Source organism: Eschrichtius robustus, chromosome 5 (genome assembly GCF_028021215.1).
Source record: "Eschrichtius robustus isolate mEscRob2 chromosome 5, mEscRob2.pri, whole genome shotgun sequence".
In the NCBI taxonomy this organism is placed as follows: Eukaryota; Metazoa; Chordata; class Mammalia; order Artiodactyla; family Eschrichtiidae; genus Eschrichtius; species Eschrichtius robustus.
In genome coordinates, this window is record NC_090828.1 from 69,465,876 (window position 1) to 69,479,964 (window position 14,089).

Here is a 14,089-nt window from a genome sequence, read left to right on the forward strand (position 1 = left end):
AATTTTTTAATTGTTTATTTGTTTTCTACATAAATAAGACTGCTGGAAAAGTAGCTGTGTTCCAATACGTGTATCTTTTGCTGTGTGGGTGAAAACAGTAAATGATGGACTCTGGGGAAAAATGAAATTCTTAAATATTTAATTTTCCCTACAGCCTCCCCAAGCACCTCCTCTCAACACACACACACACACACACACACACACACACACATTGTGCTGAGGTATACAGTAATATGTAGTCTTATGCTCCACAATCTAATGTCTCTTATTTCATAAGCTTCCCTCGAATCATCGAATGTATCCTCACAATTGCATTTATGCCTAATACATTCAATATCCTCACAATTGCATTTATGCCCAATACATTCAGTGCATGCACTGTCACTGCTTTGGAGCAAAAAAATATAGACCGTGACTCGAGACTGGCTGCTTCAAGGAAGGACAGGTGTGTGTTGCTGGCTCTAATGTTCCATTTCTTTGTGTTCTTGGCAGAGCTGCTTGCCTAATGTAGTAGCCTGGGACTGTTTGATTGTTTACACACAAACCTCATTTGAGTGTCTTACAAACTACACTGATACCAAAGTCACACATAGCAGTGACACAAGTTAATTACACCATTCTCAAGAGTGTCAGGACACAGGGCAATGTGGGAGGTATGCTACTTGAAGGAGAACTCTGTTTAAACTCTTAAAGACAGTCAAAAGTAGGTTGCATACTCCTGTTATCACCACCCAGAGAAGGAGTCAACATCTCTATAAACTCCACTATTTAAAAATCTCTCTGCAGCTTGGTTTATTTTAACCTAGAAATGATGCAATCCAGGTGCAAGCACTGTTGTCTCCTTTACATTGTCTTCAAATGCAGAATTGATGTATAATCTCTTGAGACACAAATTGAAAAAAAAACAAGTGAATTTGACTTGTCACAAAATGTTCTCAAATTTCTTACTAGCCAACCTAGTAACCTTCTCTTAACAAATGTATTAGATTTAAAATTTCTAAAGCTGAACCTTCAGGCCACCTTTTCTTGGATGAATAAATCCTTCCTAATTATTCTAGTCTTCTCCAGAGTGAGATGTAAACAATGCGCTGCTCTATTTCCAATGTGAAGGTGGAATTCCTTTGGGTTTTGGTTCTCTTAGCTAGAAAGTAAGCCACAGTAACTAGCAGTTCTTGCCCTGGCTCTTTTTTTCCCAACTACACTGAAAACCCTCTTGGCTATTGGAAGTCCAAGGTATAAGATTAATGATCTGAGGAATTGAACAGGATTGGTAAGGAAAATCACAACAGGATATGCCAGAATGTATAGTACATTTTTGTAACCCTTGTGTCATATGGAGTGGTGAGAAACAAAAGTCATTTTGGATTTTAATAGAACGTCTCCTGAAGAGACTGTGTGCTGTCCCAGCATTAAGGAGAAAATCAGAAGTCTCCAGAGATCTCTGGGAGGTCAACTGTCTCACTTAGAAAGATAAAATAAAATATTAGGATACTATTATTTTAGCATTTCAGGTTTGGAAAATGACCTACTATGCTTTCTATGAGATGTTTCTTACTGTAACTCTGGGGTCAATTCACTTGGACTAGATTGAGTTGACAGACAAAATGCCACTGTAAAAAGGGCTATAGCAAAGCTATAACCCTCTGGGGTCTAAACTGAGGTCGTATAACAACTGAAGTATAATAATAAGAAACAAACTTGCTTATAGTACAGACATTCACATTTAAGAATGGAGTAGACTGTTCCCTGAATTGCAATAGATGTGCATCTATCTTGAAGATATTCATGACCTGGAATGATCACTCCTCCTCCCCAAATCATTGATATTGGGAGCTGAAATATCTTGCACATATTTTGGACAACATATATATATTTGGAATCATTAAAGTGAATCTTCATGTCTTGATTTGAGAGAGGGAGACCAAGAAATGTGATGGGTAGCAGAGGATGACTGAACGGGATAAGAAATATTTGACTAGTTTATTCCCACAGTGAATAATTCATGGATAACTAAAAAGTTGAATTTTTAAATTATTCAAATGAAAGGTAAAATCTAAGTCCCTTATATTGCAATCACTAATATGATTATATCAGTTCTAGATATGGGTAGTTAATTTAGAGATCAAATAGTCTAGCTTCCTAATATGACATTTGAGGAAACTAAGGAAATAATTTGCACAATCATATGCCCAGAATCAAGAATGGAATCCACAGATATTCTTTTACTATAAAAGGTGGCCAAGGGGCTAGATCAGGACTTAAGAGCCCTAAGTAAAATTTTACTAAAAATATAAATACACACACACAAATGCTAGGCAAAATAATAATCCCCTAAAGGTGTCCATATCCTAATCTCTAGAACTGGGAACCTGTGAATATATTACCTTACTTGGCAAAAGGGATTTGCAGCTGTGATAAGGATAAGAACCTTGAGATGGGGAGGTCATGGATAATAATCATGGATTATTCAGGTGGATGCAATCCAGTTAGGTGAATCCTTAAAAGTGGAGAATGTTTCCTGGCTACAGTCAGTCAGAGAGAAAAAGGATCAGAGAGTTGCTGGCTTTTAAGATGAAGGGAGAGAGCCATGAACCAAAGAAAAGACAAGCTAGGAAAAGCAAGGAATTGGAGTGTTCCCTAGAGGTTCCAGAAGGAAGTACAGCTCTGTTGAAACCTTGATTTTAGCTCAGTGAGACCCAAGTCAAACTTCTGACCTATAGTTCTGCAAGACAATAAATTTGTGTTGCTTTAAGCCATTAAGTTTGTAGTAATCTGTCACATCAGCAATAGATAGCTAATACTATAGATATATAAAGTTTTAATGATGTATAATATATAAGAAAAAGTACACAAGTTATAAGTATACTGGTCAGTGATTTATCACAAACTGATCACATGTGTAATCACCAACCAGATCAAGAAACAAGTATTACAAGTACTGCAGAAGCCTCCTTCATGCCCCATTCCAGGCACTACCCTGTTCCCCATGGTAACCACTATTCTTACTTCTGACAGTATAGATCAGTTTTTTTTTTTTTTTTTTATAAATTTATTTATTTATTTTTAGCTGTGTTGGGTCTTCGTTTCTGTAGGAGGGCTTTCCCTAGTTGCGGCAAGTGGGGACCACTCTTAATCGCTGTGCGCAGGCCTCTCACTGTCGCGGCCTCTCTTGTTGCGGAGCACAGGCTCCAGCCGCGCAGGCTCAGTAGTTGTGGCTCACGGGCCCAGCCGCTCCGCGGCACGCGGGATCCTCCCAGACCAGGGCCCAAACCCGTGTCCCCCGCATTGGCAGGGAGACTCCCAACCACTGCGCTACCAGGGAAGCCCCTAGATTAGTTTTGAACGTGAAATGTTTGAACTTGAAATGTATGGAGTCATATACTATGTATTATTTTTGTATCTATCTCTTTTAATCAATATTATGTTCTTAGATTCATGTAAATTGTACTTACAGACTTAGTTTGTTCCTTCTCATTGCTTCATAAAATTCCATTGTATAAGTGTACTGCAATTTACTTAACCATTCATATTTTGGGCATTTGGGTAATTTTTAGTTTGAGACTATTACAAAGTGCTGTCTTAAGCATTCTTGTATATGTCTTTGATGAACACATAACTATATTTCTATGTCTATACCTAGGAATGTAATTGCTGAGTCATGGGGTGTGTGTACATTAGTGTTGCTATAAGTTTTTTAAAGTTTTGTACCCAGTTGCATTTCTACCAGCAATATAAGAAGTCCCAGTGCAATACATCTTCTCCAACATTTAGTATTTTTAGTCTTTTTAATTTTATCCATTCCTTTGTGTGCTGATATTACATTGCTATTTTAATTTCTATTTCCTCATTTTCAAGATTTAGTTTACTGTGTTTTTAAGGTGAATAGGTGTTAAATTTTACCAGATTACTTTTCTGCTTCTATTGAGATGACCATTTAAGTTTTCTCTTCTGTTTTCATTAATGTAGTGGATTACACTGATGGATTTCCAAATGTAAAAATACCCTTAATTTGCTGGACTAAACCCTGCTTAGTCATGAAGTATTCCTCTTTTTTTTTTTTTTTTTTTAATACAACTGAGTTCCACTTTCTAGTAGTTTTTTAGGATATTTGAGCTAGATTGCTGAGAGATATTGGCCAATAAGTTTTTCTCTTTTCATTTATTTGTAGGGTTTGATTTCAAGGTTATGCAAGCTCCACATGAAGAAGTAGAAGTATTCCCTTGTTTATCTGTTCTTTGGCAGATTTTGTGTAATACTGGTATTTGGAAGGATTCATAGGTTAATTTACTATGACCTAGAAGTTCCTTTGTGAGAAGATTTTAAAAATTGGATTAATTTCTGTAAGAGATTTAGACTATTCAGATTTAAAATTTCTTCTTAAGTCTGTTTGATAAGTTGGGTTTTCCGTATCATTCAAATTGTCAAATTTATTCCCTTAAAGATTTTTCATAAATTTTTTCATACTTAATCATTATAGTTTTAATATTTGGATTATTTATACTGATGCCTCCCCTTATATTCCTGGTATAGGTAATTTGTGTTTTCTCTCTTTGTTTTAATCAGGCTTGCTGGGGGCTTTTCAGTTTTACTGAAAGTTAAAAAAACAACTTTTTGCTGATTCTCTCCATTGTATGCTTATTTTATATTTCATTGATTTTTTCCATATTATTCTTATTATTTGCTTCCTTCATTCTTGAGGATTGATTTGCTATAATTTTTTGTAGTTTCTTGAGATGGATTCTTAGTTGATTTTTTAGTATTTCTTTTTTTCTAATATATGCACATATGACTCTACATTTCCTTTTAAGCACTGCTTTAGCTCTACCTAGCAAGATTTAGTATGTCATGTCTTCATTACTATTTAGTTCATAACATTTTAATTTCCATTGTAGTTTCTTCTTTGACCTATGGATTAATTGTGTTTTTGTCTCCACAATATTCATTTTATTCTTATAGTATATTGAACTCCATATGTTACCAATTTTCCATATTACCTGTAATTTCTTGAGTATGTTAATCACAGTCATTGACTTCTGATCTCAATATCAGGATCACCTGACAGTCTGATTCTATTGTCTGTTTTCCCTCTTGGTTACTGATCATGTGGTCTTATCTTTTTCATGCTTAAAGATTTTTTTTATAATTATGAACACTGTACATAAAAAAAACTGTAAAGTTTCATATTATAGATGCCATTTTATCACCAGCAGAGTTCTAAGAAATGAAATAGATGATCACTTTAATCCAATCAGAAATGGGGCCAGGTCAAAACTGCACTTGATTGTCAAGATTCAATCTATTTCTACTTTGTCTTTATTCTTAGGGTACACCCACCAAGACCTTTTAATTGAGAACCTAGAGAGCATTTTTCTTCTCACCTCTGGAAGACTGTTGGGATTTTTGCCCTGCTTTTCAGAGATTTTCAGCTTAGTCTTGTCCTGTGCAGCTTTTGAATAGCAATTATGAGGAAATCTGGCTCTGTGTTTGATTGACAAAACTCTTGTTTGTTTCTTGGTTTTCCAAGAACTCTCTGCCAGGGACCAACCCTGGATTCTGTATCTCTAGCTGTATTCTCTGTCTCTTTTTTTTTTGGACATACCATGCAGCATGCAGGATCTTAGATCCCTGACTAGGGATGGAACCTGTACCCTTTGCAGCAGAAGCATGGAGTCTTAACCACTGAACCAGTAGGGAAGTCCTCTCTAGCTGTATTCAGAATAAGCAAATATTCCCAGAAAGAAGAGCTAATGGAAGAATGTAGTGTCAGTTCACCACTATCTCCAGTACCTCTAAAAATTGTTTCATAGACCTTTCCTCCAGCAGAGAGACTGCACTATTCAGTAAAATTTCAGTATTCAGTAAAAAATTCAATAAAATTTCCAACTTGGTTCTTTAAATACTTACTCTGCCTACCTATAAATTAAGTTATGCTCTAAGAAACTGGCCATGTGTTTGTGGCAATTTAAGTCTCCAGCCCTGGATGACTGCTAAAAACTCTGTTGGTTTATTTGTCCCTTCTCATTGGTTTTCTCTCTGAAGGAAGTCCAGATTCTCAAGCTCTAGATCACACTCAAAATTATCACATGCTTCCAGGAAAAGACAGCTGAAAATTCTGAGCTCATCTCTGAATATTTTCCTAAATATTTTCTCTGAATGCTTAGTCCCTATAGTCTTCCTTGCATTCACAGCTCTCTAATGCCTTTAAAATATGATTTTTATAATTTACCTGGTTTTCTTGGGTGTTCACATTAAGAATGTTAGCCTTCTGAAAATTACCTAATTTTTTTTTAAACATCTTTATTGGAGTATAATTGCCTTACAATGGTGTGTTAGTTTCTGCTTTATATCAAAGTGAATCAGCTATACATATACATATATCCCCATATCTCCTCCCTCTTACGTCTTCCTCCCACCCTTCCTATCCCACTCCTCTAGGTGGTCACAAAGCACCGAGCTGATCTCCCTGTGTGATAATTACTTAATCTTAATTGGAAGTGAAAGACTCCATAGATAGTTCTTCATTTTGATTTGAATACTAATAAGGAGAGCAATTTTTCTGTAGTTTTTCAAAGATTTGATGAGCCTCTATTGTCTAAAATACACAGCCTGATACATTGTAGAGTAAGTTTGTGACCACAATGCTAAAAGAAACTATAATTTTTTATCTCCTCTGCTGCCCAGTTCTTATCATTTTTTTTTTTTTGAGGTTCAATTCAAGCCAAACTCCTCTGGGACACCTTGTCTTTCTGGCAAGAGATGTCTAACTTTTATAAATTCCTTGACACTACTGTTCTCTGCCATTCTACTCAGAAATAAATACTTTCAAAGAGCTCATGTGTCCAAAATAAAAGAACATATCTATTGCCTGAAATAGTTTAGATATGAGTAGAGGACCAGGGAAGAATGGAGTTTGACTCTTGCCAGTTTCACCTCACCCTTATAATTGAAAAGTTGTTTTAAAAGACTCTAATAGCTATAGAGTACATGGAAGATAAGCTAATAATTGTTGAAAGAAGCAGTTCTTAGAATACCTTGGAAAATGTATCTTATAGGTCTCCCCAGTGCTATCCTGTTTCTGCAAACTGAAGACACAATAAAAAAAGTGTACACGGAAGTCAGTTGTCCCTAATAGCAACATCAAATTCATCCCACTGAATCTGTTAAGTTGTTCACTTGAATATTCTGCTTCTGGCTATACTTAAAATCTGGCAAGCTTCAGAGTTGGATGAAAAAGCCCACTATCCTATTAATTAATTTTATCTTCCCAGTTTAGGTAACAGTATCCCTCTGGGCCCCAAAGGCAATCAGCTAGTGCCCTGAAGCACACAATACAGTTACTAATGTTAATAAAATGATGGCTCTTATTTTGAAAAATAGCTTATAGCAGTATTGATAATATTCTAGCAGCAGAATTTGAAAATCCAGCCACAATACCTTAATATTAAATTCTGTATATTCAGTAGTGTACATTATCAATATACCACCACATGATTTATTCATACCAGTCACCCAGTGTCCTCCAGCATTGATCTCAAGGCTGTTTTTTAGCTCTGTAATGAAAACTCTAGAGCTCAAAATCCTGATCAAATTTCATCACTACACCAAGTCAGAAATATGGCCCATAGGGGTTAAGGTAGTATAAATTCTTTTTGGCTTGCATTATAAAATCTTGCCCAGAGCTAATACTGAGAAAAGGGAGAAAACAACTCAGTGAGTCAGAAGACTTACTGTTGTCCTCCCCTCATCAGTGTAGACTGGGTTTATCCTTCTGAACCATGTGTGCCAAAAAAAAAAAAGTGCTGTTGAGAGGGTGTTCAACCAGGATGTAACTTTGGAAATGTGCTTATGATGGAAAGTAAAAACAAAAAAACAAACAAACAAACTTAACTAAAGAACTAAAAAAAAAAAAAAAAAAATCCACTGTTTAAAATGAGGTTAAAGTGTCCATCGACAGATGAATGGATAAAGAAGATGTGGCACATATATACAATGGAATATTACTCAGCCATAAAAAGAAACTAAATTGAGTTATTTGTAGTGAGGTGGGTGGACCTAGAGCCTGTCATACAGAGTGAAGTAAGTCAGAAAGAGAAAAACAAATACCATATGCTAAGACACATATATGTAATCTAAAAAAGAAAAAAACTGGTTCTGAAGAACCTAGGGGCAGGACAGGAATAAAGATGCAGACCATTCAGAATGGACTTGAGGACACGGGGAGGGGGAAGGGTAAGCTGGGACGAAGTGAGACAGTGGCATGGACATACATACACTACCAAATATAAAACAGAAGCAGCCGCATAGCACAGGGAGATCAGCTCGGTGCTATGTGACCACCTAGAGGGGTGGGATAGGGAGGGTGGGAGGGAGAGGCAAGAGGCAGGAGATATGGGTACATATGTATATGTATAGCTGATTCACTTTGTTATAAAGCAGAAACTAACACCCCATTGTAAAGCAATTATACTCCAATAAAGATGCTAAAAATAATAATAATAAAATAAAATGAGGTTAATTTAAAAATGGAAACAATCTGGAAACAAGAGAAGTGCAAACCTCACTAAATTGCTCCATTATCCATTGTTAAATGCTTAGAAAAGAGTTAGCTATGTTTTGGATGGGTAATATTACCATTTCTAACACCATAGGCTCTGAGGCATGAAAGTGATTGTTTCATAAACAAAAATGAAAAAAATTCCAAGGAGACCACTGAAGTATTTCTGGTCAAACTCTTCTTGGAGGACATCTTATAAGCAAAATACCTCTGTCTATATGGTGGAGTTAGAGATGGTGGTGGGTTGCCACATTTTGCTTTTGAAAGATAGCAAAATACCTAGTTTCTATACTGCTTTATTCAAATAAAAATTTCCGTCATATGTATTTAAGAACTATGGTTGCCAATAAAGTCAGTCCTCTTGTTTATATTTTTACACTCCTGTATTAACAATATACACACATTTATATAAACATCAAAAGTACTATACATGAAAACAAGTAATGTTCCATACTCTAACAAACAAAATGATTGAAGTTGACCCAGGAAAAATCAGACTGTAGCTATAATAAATATTCACAAAACTGACAGGATACCTTCTAGCAGTGAAACATGAAGTCTGAGTTTAATTAATTTGTAAGATATAACAATATTTTCGTGAATGTTAGGAAACACAGTTTGGTAATATTAACTATATTTCCTTGGTTAATGTTGTTTGCAATTATAATCCAGGTAACTGTATAAATCAGGATTAATCCAGAGAAGCAGAATCAGTAGGAAATATAAATTAAGGGATTTATTGCAGGGAACTGGCTTATACCATTTGGGGGGCTGGTTAAGCCTGTCTAAAACTTATAGGGCAGGCTGTCAGGAGGGTCAGGCTGGAACTCTCAGGCACAGGATAAAGCTGTTGTCCACACAATTTCTTCTTATGAAAGCCTCAGCTCTGCTTTTAACCTCTTTCAGCTGATTGAATCAGGCCTGCCCAAACTATCTAAAATAATCTCCTTTCTAAAGTCAACTGATTATGGATTTTAATCCCATCTACAAAAAACTTCACAGCAACACCTAGAATAGTGTTTGAAAGAATAACTGGAGACTAGCCAAACTGACACATCAAAAAGACTACCACAGTAATATATAGAAGTTTAAGTATTGGTTGATTTCTCCAAATCTCAAAGAGCAGTGAAGATTGCTCATTTGAAATTCAAACCATGCTTTCTTTAAGAAACAATTAAACATGTATATATATTATATCTCTGATATTTCCTTCTTATCTGGTTTTCATGGGAATTGAATTAAGTTAAAGAAAGCTCAAATCTTTCTTACTGTAAATTTTTGTCTCAATTTTTATAATATAATATAATTATATAATAAATTATAAATTTATTAAATAAATTTATTAAATAAATTATATAATATAATTTTTATAATATAATGTGCAAAGGAGGTAGTTCTGGATAAAGAGTTTCCTGTAACACAAAGCCATAGAATATGCCTTTCCACTATTTCTCTTTTTAAAAAAAAAATTAGAAGGGATAATTTTGTTGATATACTAAATACAATTGTCAATAATGGATAGCATTAACATTTATATATTGATATGTTAATAGAGAATTAGAGAATTCGTTTTCATAATCCTTAATCAGTATTGTAGAAATCTGAGTCCATAGAAAGATATATAAGATTTCAGTTATTGAAGAAGATACACCATGAGGTGTCTACAACATTTTAGAATGAGTGATGCAACTTCCATTCTTTTCTTTTGGCTTTGTGATTTTCATTGTTTAAAATTATGCAATGCTGTGCTCACTTTGGCAGCACATATCTAATACTAAAATTGGAATGATACAGAGAAGATTAGCATGGACCCTGTGTAAGGATGACATAAATTCATGAAACATTCCATATTTTTTAAAATAAATATTTTGTTATATATGAACCTCATGGTAACCACAAACCAAAAAATTATAATGAAACAGAAAAAAAGAGAAAGAAATCCAAACATAACACTAAAGACACTCATCAAATCACAAGAGAATAGAGCAAAAGAGGAAGAAAGGAACAAAAAGAACTACAAAAACAACCAGAAAACAAATAATTAAAGGACAATCAGTATATTTCTATCAATGATTACTTTAAGTGTAAATAGACTAAATGCTTCAGTTAAAAGACATAGAGTAGCTGAATAGATAAAAAGCAAGACCCATATATATGCTGTCTATAAGAGACTCACTTCAGATCTAAAGACACACACAGACTGAAAGTGAGGGGATGGAAAAACATATTCCATGCAAATAGAAACAAAAATAAATCTGAGGTAGCAATACTTATATTTGACAAAATGGACTTTAAAACAAAGACTGTAATAGGAAACAAAGAAGAACATTACATGATAAAGGATTAATCCAATGAGAGGATATAATTGTAAATATATATGCACCCAACATAGGAGCACCTAAATACATGAAACAAATATTAACAAACATAAAGGGGAAAATTGACAGTAATGCAATAATAGTAGGGGACTTTTGACATCCCATTTACATCAACGGACAGATTATCCAGACAGAAAATCAGCAAGGAAATACTGGCCTTAAGTGACACATTAGACCAGATGAACTTAGTAGGTGTACATAGGACACTTCATCTAAAAGCAGCAGAATACACATTCTTTTCAAGTGTGCATGGGACATTCTGCAGTATGGTTCACATACTAGGCCAGTCTCAATAAATCTAAGAAGATTGAAACTCTATCAATCATCTTCTTCAACCACAAAGGTATGAGACTAGAAATCAACCACAAGGAAAAAAAAAACTGCAAAAAACACAAACACATGGAGGCTAAACAATATGCTACTAAACAATCAATGGGTCACTTGAAGATATCAGCATATACCTGGAGACAAATCAAAATGGAAACATAGTGATCCAAAACCTATAGGACACAGCAAAAGCAATTCTAAGAGGAATGTTTATGGTGATACAAGCCAACCTCAGGAAACAAGAAAAATCTCAGATAATCTAACCATACACTTAAATAACGAACTAGAAAAAGAAGAAACAGAATCCAAAATTAGTAGAAGAAAATAACTAATAAATTCAGAGTGGAAGTAAATGAAGTAGAGACTTAAAAAGCTACAGAAAAGCTCAATGAAACTAAGAGCTGGTTTTTGAAAAGATAAACAAAATTGATAAACGTTTTGCCAGACTCAACAAGAAAAAAGAGAGAGGGCCCCAATAAAATCAGAAAAGAAAGAAGAGTTAAAACTGACACCACAGAAATACAAAGGATTGTAAGACATCACTACAAACAGTTGTATACCAATAAAATGGACAATCTAGAAGAAATGGATAAATTCCTAGAAATGTACAATCTCCCAAAACTGAACCAGGAAAAGATAGAAAATATGAAGAGACTGAGTTTCAGTAATGAAACTGAACCAGTTAAAAAAAAAAAAAAAAAAAAAAAAAAAAAAAAAAACCAAAAACAAAACTTCCAACAAACATAAATTCAAGACCAGATAGCTTCACAGGTAAATTCTACAATACATTTAAAGAAGAGGTAACACCTATCCTCTCAAACTATTCCACAAAATTTCAGAGGAAGGAACACTTCTGAACTCATTCTGGAGATAAATATCACCCTGATATTAAAACCAAAGAGATCCCAAAATAGAAAATTGCAGGCCAATATCACTGATGAGCATAGATGCAAAAATCCTCAACAAAATATTAGCAAACTGAATTCAATAATACAGTAAAAGGATCATTCACCATGATCAAGTGGGATTTATTCCAGGGATGCAAGAATGTTTCAATATCTGCAAATCAATGAAGGTGATACATCACATTAACAAATTGAAGATTAAAAATCATATTAACATCTCAATAGATGCAGAAAAAGCTTTTGACAAAATTCCACATCCATTTATGATAAAAACTCTCAACAAAATGGGCGTAGAGGGCACATACCTAAATATAATAAAGGCCAGATATGATAAACCTACAGCCAACATCATACTCAATGTTGAAAAGTGGAAAGCTTTTTTTTTTAAAATCTGCTTTTTATTCTCTAATCTTTAATTAATGTTTGAACATTACATTCCTAGAATAACTCCACTTGACGTGGGGTATTAGTCTTCCTCTCTACTACCTCAGTGAGTTTTCACCTCACAGGATCCCCACTTCCCTACTCTCTAGCTGGAAAACCAGGGTTTTATTTCTCCCACTCTGTTGCACACTGTTAATAATTGTGACTGCGTTTGAGACCAAGTGTTGAGAGGATGGAGAGAGAAAAAAAAGTGGTAAAGATTCTCTTCACACTTTGGGGACCACAGTTCCTCCGGACAGAGAGAAGGGTTCACATCCTTTAGAGTTTTTGGAGCCTGCTCAAATATTGATTTCATTGCTGTTCCCACTTCCATGGGAATGCCTGGGGCTAGAACAGGGGAGGATGGATGAAACAAAAATATAGGGGCTTTCTTTCACTCTTTGTGACCCCCTCAGAGCTTCCTTTGTCACTCCTCAGATCAGTGACAGAGGCCTTCCCTTGGCACACTTTCTGTCTACACATAGTGAGTAGTTACAGGGTTCAAATTTCCTTTGAGTCCAGCCTGGGAACCACCAGAAGAAAATGAAATGGGAGACTCCCCTCCAGTTCAGTGGTACTTCAAATTATGGTTTCCTTCTCCAGTCCACCTGCTCTTATTATTTTTCAGAGTCCTCAGAGGGCTTCTGCATGCTTTGTATTGAGATTCTAGCTGCATTTCAGTAGGAGAGACAGAGTGAAAATTTCTTACTCCATTTTACCCAGAACAAGGACTGACACAGGTTTTTTTAGGTAAACATAGTAAATGAAATACCTTTCATACCTCTGAGTAGAATATATTTACTGTTAATATTTTACCTTAAAATGCATTTTGATCTTCAGAAGTTAAGAGGGTCATTCCTCTGTATAGTTAAACTCTACAGATTTTTTATTTGCAAACTTCTGTCCTCAGAAATTACAGCAGAAAAAATGCATATCATAGATCTTAAAATAATGAATCAGAGTCATAGATCAGACTACATATATAACAAAAATCTTACATCTTTGTAGTTTAGGAGTTTGAAAATAATTGCATTTCCCTGAATTCTCATTAATAAAAACCATTTATTATTGGGAACAGCTTATGAGCCTATCATCAGATGCAGTTCATTATGTGGCCTTGCATTACTATTATCCATTTTGGCGTAGCCTAACTTATCTTAGCAGGGTTGGAACTTTGGCATTGTCATCATCTAAGTGCTTTTTGTGAGGTAGCAGGGTGATGGTGGAAAGAAGCAATATGTTTGGAGTGTGAGCGAACACTCAGACTTGAATTTTCCTCTTGAAAGGAGTTATTTCCCATCTGGCACTTTTTAGCTAAAAATATTAGATGCTTGTTTTGACTATTACCTCTGTTGTTGAGCCCTGAGTAAAGAAAAAATTTAGGTATCTGTACATTGGAGGATTTTTAGGTTCATGGGAACTGCAGACTACCTGAAGAAGTATTTGGCATGCCTGGGCCTAAGTTGTCCAGGATCTACAAAATGCCTATGAGCAGAACTTCC

The 14,089-nt window shown here is 35.0% G+C and overlaps 1 non-coding gene across 1 annotated transcript; it reads left to right on the plus strand.

The window, feature by feature from the left end:
- Positions 1–10,299: 10,299 nt before the first annotated feature.
- Positions 10,300–10,409, plus strand: LOC137765586 (U6 spliceosomal RNA). Its single transcript, XR_011074230.1, has one exon. It is a non-coding gene; the product is annotated as a U6 spliceosomal RNA (small nuclear RNA).
- The last annotated feature ends 3,680 nt before the right edge of the window (positions 10,410–14,089 follow it).